This window comes from Miscanthus floridulus, chromosome 7 (assembly GCF_019320115.1).
Source record: "Miscanthus floridulus cultivar M001 chromosome 7, ASM1932011v1, whole genome shotgun sequence".
In the NCBI taxonomy this organism is placed as follows: domain Eukaryota; kingdom Viridiplantae; phylum Streptophyta; class Magnoliopsida; order Poales; family Poaceae; genus Miscanthus; species Miscanthus floridulus.
Genome location: NC_089586.1, coordinates 95,309,977 through 95,326,379, shown reverse-complemented (window position 1 = coordinate 95,326,379; position 16,403 = coordinate 95,309,977). Strand labels below are relative to the sequence as shown.

General features: G+C 46.9%; 1 pseudogene; it reads left to right on the top strand.

Annotated features, from left to right (window-relative positions):
* Window positions 1-3,164: 3,164 nt before the first annotated feature.
* LOC136465887 (uncharacterized) lies at window positions 3,165-9,559 on the top strand (annotated as a pseudogene).
* Window positions 9,560-16,403: the final 6,844 nt, after the last annotated feature.

The following is a 16,403-nucleotide window of genomic DNA, read 5'->3' as shown; positions in this document are numbered from 1 at the left end:
CCGACTGCCCTGAGGCTGTTGATCACGCTGAACTTGAGGTTTTGTATTGATAGTCCGTGTCCTTTCATTTGTAAAGCAGCGGACTGCAAGAGTACTGCTAGCCTTTGATCCTCTAGACTTGGATTTGTTCGAGTAGGCAGGGCATTTTCTATAGCGAGGATGTTCTCAAGTGGAGTTGTGTAGACGTTATGGCCAGCCATCCTGATGAAATCAGGTTCTAGATTGCAAGATACTCCCTCTCGAGCTTGATTACGTATTTGTTCTACATGACGACGGTTTTGATCAGCAATGGCATTATCTCTAGCCACCTCATCTTCAAGCCGCCTTCGTGCAACTTCGTCTTCATAGTTCTTCATCTCAGTTTGAAATCGCTGAATAGCTTCTCTGTGATGGATTGCACGTTGCTTTTGAACTGTCTTTGCTTTATTTCGTTTTGTTCGGGCAATTTTATCCTGCTCGGGTTCATTGGGGGGTTCAGGATCTTCGTCTGAGACCATGCTAGGTGTTTCATCATCCGAGAGAACGTGTGAAGCTTGAGGCGGGTGTAAAGGTGGCCGAAGCATAAAAATTTCCCTACTATGGGAATAGGGGAGAGTACTGCTCGTCATAGATCCTGTGCTTTCTGAAGCATGCAATATCTCGGTTGAACCCTGCTCTTGAATAACTGACAACGGAGATCCTTGCTGAAATGGCAACTGGGACAGCATATTGACTACTCAGGAATGAACCGAGGTATCCTAAAGAGGCCAATGTATGATACTTTCTTCTAGAGTAGATGTGAATACCAGTCCGTGAAGAGGTCCGCTTAGCAGAACTTGTTGTAGATAGGGAACCATGTCTGAGTACAACTCTTGAAAAATAGAGACAGAGTTCTTCAATCCGAGTGGTAGTCGGTAGGGACAGGCCAAAGCAGAGTCCGAGTACAACCCGAATTTATTTTGTTTTGGAGTCTGAATTAGTTCTGAAATTGAAAAATCTGAAAAATTTTAGGCGAGTTGATCCACCTTGCCTCTAGGTGGGTTTGAAGTGCCCTGATCTTCAATCATGTCTTTGAGTTGATCGTGGAGCAAACCATCTTCGTCTGCTTTATAGACCCAAGAACCGAAAGTGATCACTAATCCCGCCGGGAATTTCATGTTGACATCGAGGTCCATCGAGCTCTCGATCACTAAATCACCGAAAGCCCCTACGTGGTGCGCCAGCTGTCGGTGTTTGATCACTGGCAACCTGCCATTGGATTACCTGAAGCAGTATTTGATGAACTTCGGTGTGAGCTGTTGACGATGGATTACATAGAAGACAACGATTTATACTGGTTCGGGCCCTCGAGATCGAGTAATAGCCTTACGTCCAGTCGGCGTGATGCCTTTTGTGTATTGTATGATTGGATTGATTGTACAAGGGGCACCGCCTGTCTTTCTTTATATAGAATAGAGGACAGAGCGGTCAAGTCTAGTCCTAATCGGTTACAATCAAAGAGTTCTGATTCAATTACAAGGAACACTTTTCTTTTATTTCCGACTAATCCTATTCTTGAATACTTGAAGAATACACCTCCATGCTTCATTTCCTCAAGTCAATTCCGGCCTGAACCGGGATTCTGCCGAGTACTCGACCCATTATGGAATCCCTAGGATCCTGTTCCGTCAAGGGGCAGCGGGGCTGATGGATCAGGATCCTAGGGATTCTTTAATGGGCCGAGTACTCGGCAGAATCCTAGTTCAGGCCGGATTTGACTTGAAGACATGAGACAGGATGCGTAATCTTCAAGTATTTAAGGATAGGATTAGTCGGGAATAAAAGGAAAATGTTCCTTGTATTTGAATTAGAACTCTTTGTTGGTAACCTGATTAGGACTAGACTTGACCGTCCTGTCCTCTGTTCTATATAAAGAGGGACATGCGGTACCCCTGTATAATTAATCCAATCATACAATACAGAAAAGGCATCACGCTAACTGGACGTAAGGCTATTACTCGATCTCGAGGGCCCGAACCAGTATAAATCGTTGTCTTCTCTGTAATCCATCGAGAATAGCTCATGCCGATGTTCACCAAATACTGCTTCGGGTGATCCCGTGGCATGTTGCTGGTAATTAAACACCAACAGCTGGCGCATCAGGTAAAGGCTTTAGGCGCAATTGTGATCAGGAGCTCTATGGACCTCAAGACCGACATCTGCAGCGGCTCGTCAGTACTCGTCGAAAACTCGCCGCGGTTCTCGTCGTCACCTCAACATCCTGTGACGATTTGCAGCAGCATACTCTCACATGGGAAACGTGGAGCCTATCAATCTACAAACCGACCGCCGGTGTTCAGCAAGACGGCACCGTACCAGCGGCCACGCCACGCATCAACGCTGAAGACCTTAATCGTGCAACCATGAGTTTAGAGCGGGGAGACAAGTTGGTTAAGGGTTGCTCCGGTTTTCGCTTGAGACAACCTTCAGGAAGAGCGGCGACCGCCGGCAAGCCAGGCGGTGGCCACATCTCACCGCCCCGTGATCTCCCTGGCATGGAGGATGCCATCCGTGAAGATTGTCCCGGTGACACGACGTGCGTTGAGGAAGATAACAGCGACTGAGCCTAGCGGTGCGGATCAAGATCAACTGCGCTGGCAAATTTTGGTATTCCGATTCGGATACTGACTCGGAGTGCGAGGAACTTGGTGATGCCGAACCCACCTCGCTACGAATCTCTCCGGCGACGGTGACCTCCACCCCGGCCCCTCGATCATCATCTCCGGCGCCTCTGCCTTCACCAGCGCCGCCCCCTCCTCGGCGGATCAAGGCGCCATGGAAGAACATCTGGAGAGGCCCACTACCGCCACCGTGTATTACACCGGCAGCGACCATCAGGCGACTATCTCCAGCCGGCGTTGCAGCAGCGGGTTCCCCGTCGTCCGTGCGGCGGAGATCCGCGTCTCGCGGGGTTTCAAATTTCAAAATTCCATCCTGGTACCCGGACCCCCGAACCGGTGCGGCTCAACCAGGACCAGGCCGACCGGGTGGCGGTTTCGACTCAGACTCGACCGGCGCCGGAACCCAACCGGCCAACCCCGACCCAACCACCTGTACAAGGAATTCGAAGACCTACCCGACGCCTCGTGAACCCTTCTCTGTTCGTCACCACCGCCGCACCGAGGCCGTCCTACCGCGACGTGATAATGGCGGGTGGAGACGTGGGGAGGAGAGGGGGTCGGGGTGCACCAAGACACGGCGCCCCATCTGATCGCAGCCGAGGTCAAGGAAGGGGTCTGGTCAACTCCCATGGCCGTGAGGAGAACCAGGGCCGTGGACGTGAGGAGAGCCACAGCCGCGGACCATGGTCAGGGATCGCGGACGTGGAGGCCGCGGTGGACCACCCCCGGCCGGTGGTCGCCCTCCCCCGGCTGGTGGTCGCGGTGGCCATCCCCCGGCTGGTGGTCGTGGCGCTGACCGAGGTCGCGGCCACAACCCTAGGCCAGCGCCGGGGGCTGTCGATCTTGTTGGCGCGGCGGACTCCGGGGGGAACTCCGGGGCCAATCGCGCACACGCTGAGGTCGCCGTCGAGGGTCCCCTAGGAAGTTGGTCACACCTGGGGAGTCGAAGAGCAAGGCAAGATGGTGGACGATGAACAGGGCAAGAAGAGGAAGAGGAAGGATCCATCAGTGAAGTTGGAGTGTTCTATATGCATAGAGGAGCACTACACCAACAAATGTCCAATGCTGCGAGGCCCCAAACTATCGGTCGCTTTCTGTGGCGCCGCTGAGGATGGGATGGGTTTCTTCCAAATTCAGGTTGCAAGGAACAATCACATTGTGGACACTATTCAGTCGTCAGCTGCAGCCTTCATCACTGTTGAAGCGGGAGAAGTTTCTGCTCAGCTACTTCAGGCTGAACTGGCGAGGATTATCCCAGTTCGTTGGGTATGGGAGGTGCAGCAGCTAGAGGCAAAATCTTTTGTTGTCCCGTTTCCAAGCAAGGAAGAACTTGATCGCATGATAGCAATTGGTACCTTCACCACAAAGAACAAGGAAGGCACTATCGCATTTGCTGAGTATGTGGATGATGTCCAACCCATTAAAATACTGGACCAAGTATGGGTGACAGTCACTAAGGTGCCCAGGGTACTTCTTTCTTTTCTTCCACTGTGGGCAGTAGGGACCATTATTGGGGCTACACAAAAGGTGGATATGATACACCTTCGGGCGACTGGTCAGGTTCGTATCCGAGTGGCTGTTTATGATGTTAAAAAGATCCCAAAGTTTGCTGATGTGTGTGCTGGCACTGGCATTTACCGCCTGTATTTTAAGGCCGATGAAGCTATACAGATTGATCCAGTTGATCTGACGGATGATGATATGTTGGGAGATAGTGATAAGGAGCCGGAAGGGAGCGACCGTGAGATGGAAGATGCGGAAGCTCATAATCCCCAACACCCCCAGAATAATACAAAAGCTTCTGACAAATCTTCAGCACCTCCACAGAATTTGCCCCCTCAGAAGCAAGCTGCTTTGGTAGAAGAGGCCCTGGATCTAACATGCACGCAGCTCATTAATGAGATCAGTATCAGAGTCATGCTAGAGTCAGAAGACGGTGATATGAGGAAGACTTATTCTCCTCTGACAGCTGAAGAATTGGCTGATTATAATAAGCTTGTTGATTCACCTAACAAAATCAACCCTTCTTCTGTTTTTTGTCATCGCCGACGACGTCGACTGATCATGCTGAGTTGGGGGGCTCTACATCGCCTACTGCCCCCCTTCTCGCGCTGGAGTGCGGCGTGGCCGCACCGACCTTGGGTACCTCACTGCCGGGCTATCCTAGCCCGACGGTGGATCCACTGGCCGCGGAGCTCTCTACCACCGCGACGGACGAGGCTGTTGGGGGGGTGGGCGTGGGGGGTGCTTCATCAACCGAACCCATATGCCTCCTCCCCTACACTACCACACCACCTCCGGAGCTACCAGTGGCCGCGCAGGGTGATGGCGAGGGCAGTGATGCCACCCTCAGCCACTCCCCCTGCGCCAGCCATTGCTGAGGACCACGACGACATCATGGGTGGCGAGGCCCTGTGCCGCCCAGGCAGCCCGCACGTGTCTCCCTTGCCTACAGTGGGAGACCTTGAGGTTGACGCAGTGGCACTACCTGGCTCGGGGGGTCCATCACCGGCACCTACCCCCCAAGCTGGCACAGATCTCCTCCCAGCGGGATCTGAGGACGCTGGATCCCTACCATAGGCCGCACCGGCCTCACCGACTGCCCTTGGCCAGGGCAGTGGAGATGCATGCGGTTGGCAACCTCATCTCGTCATCAACTGAAGAGCAAGCCGCACCACCTGTCACGCCGACTGCGACCTATACAGAGGAGGTGACCATATCCGTGGACACTACTACCCTGGCAGTGGGAGAGATGGCACCTGCAGTTATGGCAGCGCCCATCAAAGCGCCACGTCGAAGCTCCAGGAATGCGGCAACGACGGACGTCCATACACTACACAAGGCTGAACGGCTGGCAGCTAAGAAGAACCTTGAATTCCCAGGTAACTCTTTCACTAGCTTTCCAGATTCCAAAGTCCTTTCAAACCTTGGTAGGGTAGGCATCAACCTAGGTACCTCAGATGTAGTTACAATAAAAAACTTAGAGGTAGACAGGTTAGTTTTATGTGCTAATACAAAGAAAGGTTCTGCTAAATCTAAACTCTCCAATCTTGAGAGTGATGATGAGCGGGATGACCAAATTGATGCAATTCTCAGCCACGCCTGTGGAAATCTAAATGAGAATTTGCTGGAGGAGGAGAATGATCAAATCATAGATCTCTCTCCACTCCGACGGAAGAAAAAATATAATAATGCCAAGAATACATTTAATGGCAAACTTCCCAAAAAGCCAAAGACCCCCTCAAAAATTATTATAAAATGAAGGGTGTTTTCTGGAATAGCAGAGGTCTTGGAGACTTGGCTAAGCACAGGTTTTTGGCTGAATTAGTGAAGGAAGAGCAAATTAATTTTATTGCTCTATCCGAAACAGGACGGGACTCGTTCCCGGATCATGTTCTCAAAAATCTTTGTGGGGGACATGATTTTCTTTGGCACACCATGGCACCCCACGGTAGGTCTGGGGGCATCCTTCTAGGTGTGGACTTGAATGTTTTTGACATTGGAGCCATTGCTGAGGGAGATTTTTATGTAAAATTCACCCTAAGAGTCAAATCAAATGACTTCAAATTTGTGCTATATACGGTATATGGACCAGCACAACTACAGAATAAGAGTGCTTTCTTAGTAGAACTCGCCAACACGTGCTCCAAAGAAACCCTTCCATATATGTTAGGAGGAGATTTCAACATAATGAGAGGCCCAGAAGATAAAAGTTCTGGGGACTTTGACCCTAAATGGCCAAATCTTTTTAATGCTATTATTGAATCTCTAGATCTTAAGGAGATTACAATGGCAGGCCGTCAATACACATGGGCGGGGCCAGGGGATAATCCAACCTTTGAGAAGTTAGATAGAGTTCTCGTTAGCACGGAATGGGAAATCATGTTCCCATTGACAACAGTAGAACCTAGGGATAGGAATATCTCTGACCATACTCCCCTATTTCTTAACACAGGTGCTTCAACCCACCAGACCCACAATCGTCCTTTCAAATTTGAGAGGGGATGGTTGATACGAGATGGATTTTATGATATGGTTGCAAATATCTGGCAATCTCCATGCTCTGGGTCAACCCCCCTTGAATGTTGGTAGTTCAAGATCCGCAGACTCCGACAATATCTAAGGGGCTGGGCGAAACACACTGCAGGGTCATATCGAAAAGAAAAAAAGACTCTGCTAGCTCTTTTAGAGAATCTTGATAAGAAAGCTGAGATCTCTCCCTTATCTGATCAAGAGATTAATCTGAAGCATTATCTAAAAGAACGTTTAGTTAACCTTCTGAGAGAGGAGGAACTAAAATGGTATGAGAGAGCCAAAGTTAAAACCCTCTTGGAAGGGGATGCTAACACTCGGTTCTTTCATCTAGTTGCCAACGGGAAACATCGCAAGCAACATATCTATAAACTTGAAAATGATCAAGGTGGGTGATGATCATCTCAAAAGTCATATTACGACTTATTATAAAGAACTCTTTGGCCAGCCGGAGAATTTCGATATCTCCCTTAGGGAAGACCAAAACCTGGATATTCCACAGGTATCACCGGAGGAAAACGACATCCTCATCAGCCCGTTCACTGAATCTGAAGTGAGGGAGGCGGTCTTCCAGATGGAGCATAATAAAGCTCCAGGGCCGGATGGTTTTCCTGCGGAATTCTATCAGGTGTTTTGGGGAGTGATCAAGGATGATCTTCTACCCTTATTTACTGAGCTACATAGGGAGGCTCTTGATCTCTACAGTCTTAATTTTGGTATTATTACCTTAATCCCAAAAGTGAATAATGCCATAAAAATTCAGCAATACAGGCCAATTTGTGTTCTTAACGTGAGTTTTAAAATATTCACTAAAGTGGGCACAACTAGGCTTAATATGGTAGGTAAAACTGTGGTGAGACCAACGCAAACTGCCTTTATGACAGGTAGGAACATAATGGAAGGGGTCGTTATCTTACACGAAACCATCCATGAACTTCACACCAAAAAGAGAGACGGTGTCATTTTCAAGATTGACTTTGAAAAGGCATACGACAAAGTGAAGTGGCCTTTCCTACAACAAACGCTATGAATGAAAGGTTTCTCCCCCAAATGGTGTCGATGGGTTGAAACTATGGTCACCGGAGGAAGTGTGGGAATCAAGGTCAATGATGATGTAGGACCCTATTTCCAGACCAAACGTGGACTCAGACAGGGAGATCCAATGTCACCAATCTTATTCAACATCGTTGCAGATATGCTAGCTCTACTTATTAACAGAGCAAAAGCCGATGGTCAGATAAGAGGTGTCGTCCCCCACCTTATAGACGATGGTCTGTCCATATTACAATATGCAGATGACACCATTATCTTTATTGATCACGACCCAGAACAAGCACAGAATCTGAAAGTGTTGCTTTGCGCTTTTGAACAGCTATCTGGGCTGAAGATCAACTTCCACAAGAGCGAAGTCTTCTGCTATGGTGCAGCTAAAGAGATGGAATCCTTTTATACTAGTCTCTTTGGATGCAATGCAGGGGAATATCCCTTCAGATATCTAGGGATCCCAATGCACCATAGACAACTCCTGAATTCTGAATGGAGAAAGGTGGAAGATCGTTTCGAACTAGAAACTCTCTTGTTGGAAAGCGAAATACCTGTCATATGGGGGTAGACTAGTTCTGCTTAATTCAGTCTTAAGCAGCCTACCTATGTTTATGATGTCCTTCTTTGAGATCCCTAAGGGGGTCATTAAAAACCTGGATCATTATAGATCAAGGTTCTTTTGGCAAGGCTACTCAGATAAACATAGATATCGTCTTGCCAGATGGGACATCCTTTGCCGTCCTAAGGACCAAGGAGGATTAGGTATCCTAAATTTACAATTGCAAAATAAATGCCTTCTAGCCAAATGGCTGGTTAATCTGCTAAACTCAGAAGGCATATGGTAATCTCTTTTACGGAATAAATACTTAAGCTCCAAGAGCCTAACTCAGGTGGCAGCCAAACCCAATGACTCTCATTTCTGGAGAGGACTCATGCATATCAAAGATGAGGTGCTGGCTAATGGTTCATTCGATATTAAAGATGGAACCAACACTAGGTTTTGGGACGACACATGGGTAGGAGATAAGCCTCTGAAATTTAAATATCCATCCTTATATAATATAGTGCGGGATCCTCACGCAACAGTCTCAAAAGTGATGACTACTAGCCCACTAAACATCTCTTTTAGAAGGGCTCTGGTGGATAATAAACTTGCAGAATGGCTTAGTTTAGTAGCACGGATCTCAAATGTCGAATTGGTCGAAGGTTCAGATTACTTCAGATGGAGTTTAACCAAATCTGGGTTATTCTCTGTCCGCTCTATGTATCTCTATCTTATAGATACACAAACACCTTTTCGTCATAGGAAGATCTGGAAGATAAAAATTCCTCTAAAAATTAAAATCTTTCTTTGGTTCTTGCATAGGGGTGTCGTCTTAACCAAAGACAACCTCGCTAGGAAAAATTGGAAGGGGAGTCAGAAGTGCATCTGCTGTAATGGGAATAAAACTATCCAACACTTGTTCCTAGACTGTCCCCTTACCAAAATGATATGGAGGATTATCTTTTTTGGTACTAGTCTGACCCAACCAAGATCAATCAGCCACATGTTTAGTAATTGGCTAACTAATCAAAATAAAAGGATTAGAAATTTGATTTGGGTGGGGGTGGCTGCCATGTTTTGGGCTATTTGGAGATGCCGTAATGATGTTATTTTTAATCAAATGAGATCTAACTCTATGATGCAGGTAATTTTCAGAGGAGCGAACTGGTTACGCTCTTGGGCCCAGCTGCAGCGTGATGAGATAGCCAAGGACGCGCTCTCTACGATGAGCAAGAAATTGGAAATAATTACTTTAGAGATATCCAATAAAGGATGGAAACATTTATACTATTTGAATTAGCGTCCGGGTCGATCTATAAGACTGGCTCTCTCTTTTTTTTCTTCAAAACTTTATAATAATGGGCTGTGTACATCTATGGATGTAGAGGCCGGATATTGTTTTATCCATTATCTAAAAAAAAAAAATGAGTTTAGAGCGGTGGCAGCATAATGTCATCATGCCACGGTTCGAGATGCCCAGAGTCGGGTAGCAGTCCCGATGTTGGGCGGCGTGACTCCGTGGCCCATCTCGTCTTCAAGACGGTCCGGCCGTTTTCCTTCTCGAAGTGGGACTCAGAATCGTCCTGAACCCAGTACTGACGCGTATACGGGCTAGGCTCGAAGCCTTTAATTAAGAGCGCACGTCAAGGAAGATTCTGGGGCTTGGCAGCAATGTCGAAAATCAAAAGAAATTGCCTGTCAGCATGCAACATCAAAGCGGCGCTGTGCCCATTACGTGATCGTATACCACCGGTGAAGGCATCGTGCACAACGAGCATGCCCACAAACAGGATGACAAACCATCTAAATAAGGAAGCGGGCCGTGAACAACCAACATGCAAGATGCAACATCACGATGCGGATCCTTTGTTGTGTTACGTCAGCAGCAGGCTAATTGCAAATATGAGCTGGCACGTGCATGCTTAGGTGTGCCTTCGTCATTGACAAACAAGCAAGGAGTTCGACATGATGTTCAGGCTATTTTCCTTTACTGCTGCCATGCATCCGAACCCTGCCCAAGGCTTCTTACCAACGGTTCGATACGCTGCGACGACCACGACAACAACTTCATGGCTACTTCGACTGTTCGACTACTTGACCCGACGCACAAGTTGGGGACAGGCTCCGAGTACTCGGCCACGGTTCCGACTACTTTGGCCGTGGTGTCCGAGTACTCGGCCGCGGCGATCGACTACTCGACTCATTTATTTTCGCAACAACCGACTACTCTCGCGGTGTCCAACTATTCCACTCCATCATCAATCAAGTTAAGTCAAGCTTTAATATTTTTCTATTTTTTTTTAATTTTTATATATCTTCGGATATTATCCGTGCGCCTCCACGGTCATACCATAATTGTGTTCCCGACTACCCATACAGCTCCGCGCTAGTAGTCGGGATAGCATGCGCTTAACACGTATTTTTTTTCGTGCAGCGCTGACTGCTCTAGTCATCTCAAAACGGTCGCAAAAGTACTCGGGTAGCACACGTCTTAATCCATGAAACCTCGGCTCTTCTGTCACGCCTAACGTCTCGACAATGAGCAACGGCTAAAATAGGGACCAGGTGCTTAAACGTAACAGGACACCTACCTGGAAAAATTACATGGCCTAGCAAGAGCAAGACACGAAAAAATTTAATATGCATTTTATAATACTGGAACATGCTCCTGACTTACTATTTCACTCGCATTTTATATTGCTGGGACACGTTTCAAACTCGATATCTTGTATATCAATTATTACATACTTTTGTATGTTTACTTTGCAGGGGACCAGATCTGGACCACATCATCGGGTGTGGAATGTGCCTGCACGAGCTACCTTACTCGGTCACCACGTTGGCTGCTTCCGCTGCTTCGATCAGGCCTCTTTGCCTCCACAGCTTGTTACGGAGCTTTGGGAGTTCTAAGGTGGTGGTGATATGGGGTCTCCGGTGAGAAGACTGCCATCCGAAGCCTTGGGCTCACAAAGTGCTCTACTTTCGTCGCTGCGATCAAGCTTCTTCACCTCCATGGCTTAGTTGACAATAAGCTCAGGGGCTTGGCCACTGCCTCGGCTTAGTCGGTATCGCTCCGACTGCGTCCGGGGGCTTCAACTCAAGGATGGAAGATGAAGTTTGCAAGCACTCAACCACTCGGCGATAAGCGGTCGTTGAATATTGTCTTCGGAGGGTTACATGGTTGCACCCTTGAGGATGTCAACAAGATCCTATAATCGACTACAGAGTAGTCAAATTGTAGGCTCGGGGGCTGCGAGACATATCCTCAGCGGATGCACTCAAATTTCTTCGAAAGAAATTGAAGCAAGTTCAAGACAAGACCCTCCAGCTTTTTATGCAAAAGAGCAAGAGGCTTGGGGGCTAAGCATATATGTTTCACCTGGTGGTGATGCATATTGATTTCAAGAGAACATCACGGTTTCTCTCAAAAAGTACTCGGATGATGCTTGATTCTACTCGGTATGTTCGAAGAGATTCAAGAAGACTTCTATCGATAAATCATGATGAGCTCGGGGGCTTGACGGACACAGTCCTCAGGTACCCCGCAAGGAAAGGCGAAGACCTAGTCTGACTAGGACTCTCCGTATATAATTCTAGTAGTATTATCACTTATAATTCTACTAGGACTCCAATCTTGTAATCGATTAGGAATCATGCTCTCTAGACTATATAAAGGAGGGCAGGGCTCCCTAGATCGGCACCGCTAAGACAACCTAAGAGGAACAGACCTCACGGTCTAAACTCCAAGCGCAGGGCGCAATATACTATTTACCCCATACTAGACATAGGACGCTATTCCGGTGTACTGAACTAGTATAAATCGTTGTATCTACATTTACTTTCGAAATCTGCATACACCGAAGTCCTCCAAACAATCATCCTAGGTAAGCCCGTGATGAGTTGTCGGTCAATAAACCTAGTCCTTCGACGAATTCAAAACACTTCTGGACGCCACGAGCTAATGAGTCCTTGGGAAGCACCCTTCATTGTGTCTAAAGTTACCCGACCCGGGACTTTCGAGCTTATGACAGAAGATGGACGCCCGGTTTAGAATACCTGGCACATTGATCAGTTGCACAGATTTTATGCGTAGCTTTACTCAGATGTGATAGAGTCAGAGTCACAATTATATACTTTTATTATTCTATTAATAAAAGTACAGTTTGACTCAATTGCTGTCTGGATTTTTTTCTATTACCCACTGTTTTATGTGTTTTGGTCTGTAGTCATCTGACTACTACGCTTCCATACACTATTGGTTCAAGTAGTCATCCGACTAATATGCCCCCTCTTTTGTGATTATAATAACTATTGACTTATAGCAACATGCTAATTCCTGTCAAATATGTCCATAGTAATGATAAATGGACCCACACACGCTGCAAATGCTTAAGGAGACTAAAAAATAGCCTCCATGGCTGCACACGCTGCGACTATAAGTGCTTTCCGCGCTTTTCAAAACCCATCTTAAGGGCTGACGAGTCCTATAAAGATCGCGGTTGCTTTCATCCTAAGGAGCAAAAATCCTAAGGAACAATATAAATTTTTATATACACTTGGAATCAATATCGATTTCCATCATATTTCATAATGTTTTTAAGACAAAAAATGTATGTTACAGATATCTATTCAAGAAGACTATTCTTGGTCGACTAATCCTAAGCTGGTGGCATACTCGGTGGCTAGTTTCTTCACCTCCTCTCTAGCCTTGGATATATCAGCATCGGTACATCCACGCGGCTTCCGCTTGATTGTGTTCAGATCTAACTGTGGAAGATGTACCTAGAATGTTGCTAGAAGGTTTTTTAGGATCATTTGCGCCATATCATTGATATACTTCCCCAGGCGGCTAGGCGCAAACTTAATCCTTTTCGGGATAGGTATAGTACCCTCTTCTTCCGCCTCGGGGATCATATCTTGCAACGGTTCCAAAGCTTCGCACATCGCTGATAATTCTAAGTTCTTTAACTCTAGCTGCTCCTTTTGTTGCTTGGAGACTAATGCCTGCGCAAGATCCTGATCAGTATCACGATATATTTGCTCTGCGTCCGCCAGAGTATTTTTAGCTTCGGTTAGTACCTGTTGGAGCTCATCGTCTTTCTCTCCGAAGGCTCTCTTCTAGCCAAGTGCTTTATCAGTCTTCTTTTGCACTTCCTTTTCTGATTCTACAAAAGTGCGAAGAGATCAGCGTATACCAAAATAAAAAAATTAATACTTGGATGAAGGATTTCTACTTACCTTTCAATTTTTTCTCCAAAGAACCCTTGGCCTTCTTTGCTTGAGCTTTTACATTGTTTAGATCTTGATATGTCTTGGACTCACGCTCTATGACGGCATCCCGTTCCACAGCAACACGCTTTACAACAGTTTCCAGCTCCGAGATATGGGCGCCGAGTATTTGGCTTGCTGTATGGGCCTCAACTTCCTTAGAATGGAGGGCATTCTTTAGCTCCTTAATTTCAGTTAAGTATTTCTCCTCTCCATGAATTTGCTCCTCCATACACTGGCGTTGAATAATTTTTTCTTGATCAGCCACACAAAGGTTCAGACCCTACACGAGTCATGTTTATCAGACATATTGACAAGAAGAATAGATAGAGACCGACTGCTACTTAAAAAAATTATTAACTCGATCATTTGATCAAGTACACCGAATTGCGGGCAGATTTGGTCGACTACTCCCCTTATCTTGGCAATATCGGAGTCATATCTGAGTACTTCTATCATCTTTTGAGTATTTGAACCACTCAAGCTTGAGAGGAGTTCTTTGCTCACTTCAGAAACAACAGCTGCAGTTGGCATAGAATTAATGTGGGGGGTACGACCCTGGATACCCATGGCAGACCACATGGGCTGCGCCCCCAAGGGTGGTCCAGCCCACAAGACGAAGCCTTGCAGAGCACGGCGTTGCTTGGTGCGTCCCGCAAGACATCGAGAAGATATCCTGAAGATACTACAAGATCTGTTAGGATACATATGATCCCATGATTCCTGTAATATGTTATTACTTTCCAATTATCTCCTAGATCTAACCGACTTGTAACCCTACCCCTGGACTATATAAGGCGGGTAGGAGACCCCATCAAAACACACGCAGTATCATACGATAGCCAATACAAACCAACAGACCACAGGAGTAGCGTATTACGTCGTATTGACAGTCCAAACCTGTCTAACTTTTGTGTCTCTGTTGCCTTCTTATTCTTGATCTCGCGCATCCCTCCGATCAATCTACCATCATGGGGATCCTCCTCGGTGGACTGCCGAGCATATTTAGTCGACAGTTGGCGTGCCAGGTAGGGGTATACGTGCTGTATCCATAACGAACAAGATGGTACATCTCTCGAGCTCTTCGTTCTCCCCGAGGCCCGACCAGATCTTCACGGTCGGATCGATCTTCTAGACCATCAATGCTGATGGGAACGAAGAGATCATCAAGCCGGTACAGATCGACTCTCTCTGACTACTTCAACACCTGCAGCAGCAGATCCGATCTCAGAACCGCCTTCGAGGTCGTCTTCACCAGCAACTCGCCGCCCGTTGCCCCTCTACCCTAGGAAGCGAGTCAGCAATAATGATCTGATCGCATCCATCGATCAGATTGGCCAGAAGCTCGCCGATTGCCTCTCCCTCACGGAGTCACCTCTAAACACTCTGGTTCACCACCGATCAGCCTTCGGCTCTGATCTATCGAAAGCTGAGCAGGAAAACTTGGGGGATACGGCGACCATCCACCAAGATGGCCTAAGGAGCAAATTCGCCGACCAGGTTGAAGATATCCATCCTCTCTGTAGGATCTCCTGGAAGGATATGAAGCCTAGAGGGGGGGGGTGAATAGGCCTGTAAAAATTTAACTTCAAACGTAATCAGACTAGAGGGCGGCACTGACGCCCTTCAAAAATTGCTCAGTTTACTGTGAGATTTTGCAGATATAAACTAGATGTCCTGAGCTACTCAATATTGCAGAATCAAGATAAAGTCCAGCTCGAAGACTGGATACCACAGAAATAACTTTCTAGCTCAAATCAAATCCTCAAACCCTAACAATGTCTATGCAAGTGTATATGAAAGATAACAGCACACGATAGACAAGGATTTACTCCGTGGTTCAGCTCGCCACCAAGGCTTGCCTACCTCCACGTTGTTGAGGTTAGCCACAAAGGCAAGGGGCTTAGCAACTCCCCCTCGTTCTCAAATCAAGAAATCAAATCCTTGAAGAGAGGGGTGATTTCTTAGCTGCACGAGTTGCTTACAAGCCTCCCTAGGCTGCCACACGAAGGAGGCATGCTCAAGGGCGACGCCTAGCCGGCTAGGAGCAAGCTCCAAGAGTAACAAACCCTAGAACCGCCGGCCAAACATGAACCAAATGCTCTTAGACTTTGGGAAGTAGTAGATCCACTCTCTACAAGTGTTTTGCTGCCTTTTCTCTCAAGTTTTGCTGGTTGGAATCGAGGATTAGCTTGGAGGGTGAAGGAGCAACAATGGAGAGTAAGAGAGGGAGAGCTTGGTCTATCTGTAACGGTTAGAATCCAAGGTTGACGAAGGGGTATGGCAGTGGTTGTGTTGTGACCGTTCAGACCAGTATTTATAATCCAGAAAATACTGAAGCGTTAAAGGGCGGCACTGCCGGCCTTAATGGGCGGCACTGCCGCCCTAGCCAGGACACTCTGTTGTGGATGGAATTTTGGCTGGTGTCTTGGCTAGATGTAAAGATGTCAATATTGAAATATGAGCATTTGATTCAACAGATGACTGACTGTTCTAGAATCCCCCTTCATAGTATGGCTTTTCCTAAACTCAATATTCAAAATATAAATGAATGAAACCTCCAAGAGCTGGAATAGCCATCATTAGAATTGGGGTACCTCCATGATCTGTATTACGTTCTCTTTTCATGATTCCCTGCTTGTCATCTCGATAAATCTCATTAGTCCTTAAATTAAGCTGTCATCAACACCAAAACCCACAATGGGGCTTGATTGCACTTTCAATCTCCTCCTTTTTGGTGATTGATGACAACCCAATTTAAGCTTACAAAGGATATAACATATTACTGATATTTATGAGTCATGGGTGTAGAGAGCTCCCCCTAAATACGTGACTTGAGTTTTGAATTCTCAAATTGGTATAAAAAACCAATGTTC